The sequence below is a fragment of the Tupaia chinensis genome, unplaced genomic scaffold (assembly GCF_000334495.1).
Source record: "Tupaia chinensis unplaced genomic scaffold, TupChi_1.0 Scaffold000270_2, whole genome shotgun sequence".
Classification (NCBI taxonomy): Eukaryota; Metazoa; Chordata; class Mammalia; order Scandentia; family Tupaiidae; genus Tupaia; species Tupaia belangeri.
Window position 1 is genome coordinate 4,956,102 of NW_006159751.1, and position 1,313 is coordinate 4,957,414.

General features: G+C 40.7%; 1 pseudogene; it reads right to left on the bottom strand.

The window, feature by feature from the left end:
• Positions 1-926: 926 nt before the first annotated feature.
• On the bottom strand, positions 927-1,026 carry LOC114007990 (uncharacterized; annotated as a pseudogene).
• Positions 1,027-1,313: the final 287 nt, after the last annotated feature.

Sequence of the window (1,313 nt, forward strand, 5' to 3'; positions counted from 1 at the left end):
AAACTAGGAGAGGCATGGGACGGATTCCCTCAGAGACTCCAGAGGAACTAACCCTGCATGTTGACTTCAGACTTTTGTTCTTCATGACCATGAGAGAATAAATTTCTGTGTTTTAAGACATGCAATGGTAATTTGGTTTTGCAGTTCTGAGAAACTAATGCAGGGTTGGTCAGATTTTATTTTTAAAATGATTTTTTAATGCTGCTCTCTTCTTTATTCATGGAGATTAATAGCAAATAAACAAAAGGTATTGCTGGTAGATTTGTTAAGTAAACAGAGTCTGTTTTTTTAATTCATTAAGTAATTAATTATTTATTTCAGATTTTTTTTTTCCTATAGGGAGCATGCATTCACCAGAAAGCTAGAGAGAGAGACAGAGAGACAGAAAGCGAGAAATCACCCCCCAGGGGGAATGGCCCCACGGCAATCCCTTCTCCTCCATTCTCCTCTTGGGATCCTGGGCATGCACGCACACAGGCCCAGCGTGAGTTTAAGCCACTGAGTCCAGGACTCAAACCACGGTCAACTATATGGGAGTCCAGCGACATAGCCATTATGCTAGCTAGTCTTGTAAACAGAGTCTGATCTCATTCAAATTAATAGAAAAAAATTTGGGCTGGCCCATGGCCTAGTAGTTAAGAGAACTGGATCCCATGTGACTGTGTGGTCTGAATTCCGGACCTGACAGCTTGAAAAATACACCAGACACGTGTGTACTCAAAATTCCCACAGGATGGAGAAATGGAGAAGAAGGAATTGTGGCATGATCACATCCCATTGGGGTTGCTTTCTCCCACTCCCTCTCCCGCTCTTTCACTCTCTCTCTTTTTCTCTGCCAAATGTACATGCCCTCTGGCAAATTTAAAAAAAAAAAAAAAGGAAAGATAAAGAGGGATTTTAAAAAACAGATATTTTTGTATTTTGTCTCTTGAGAGAGATGGTGTAAGATAATGGTCCTTGTTCTACACGATCAGAGAAACTTCTCTAGTAACGAACTATAGAAATGATCCCTGAAAATATAGTCTTGGTCCTTGTTCTGAAACTCAAAATGCCTCTTGCAAAGTTTCCCCCAAAATTAAAACTTGAACTATATAATCATGATTTCTACTCTGGCTATATATCCAAAGAAAATGAAATCAGTATCCCAAAGAGATATCTGCTTTTCTATGTTTATTGCAGCATTATTTAGAATATCCAAGAGGGGGAACCAGCAGTTATCATAATGGCTATGTCACTGGACTCCCATGTAGTCAACTGCGGTTCGCGTCCTGGACCTGGTGGCTTAAAACTCACGCCGGGCGCGTGTGCGTGCG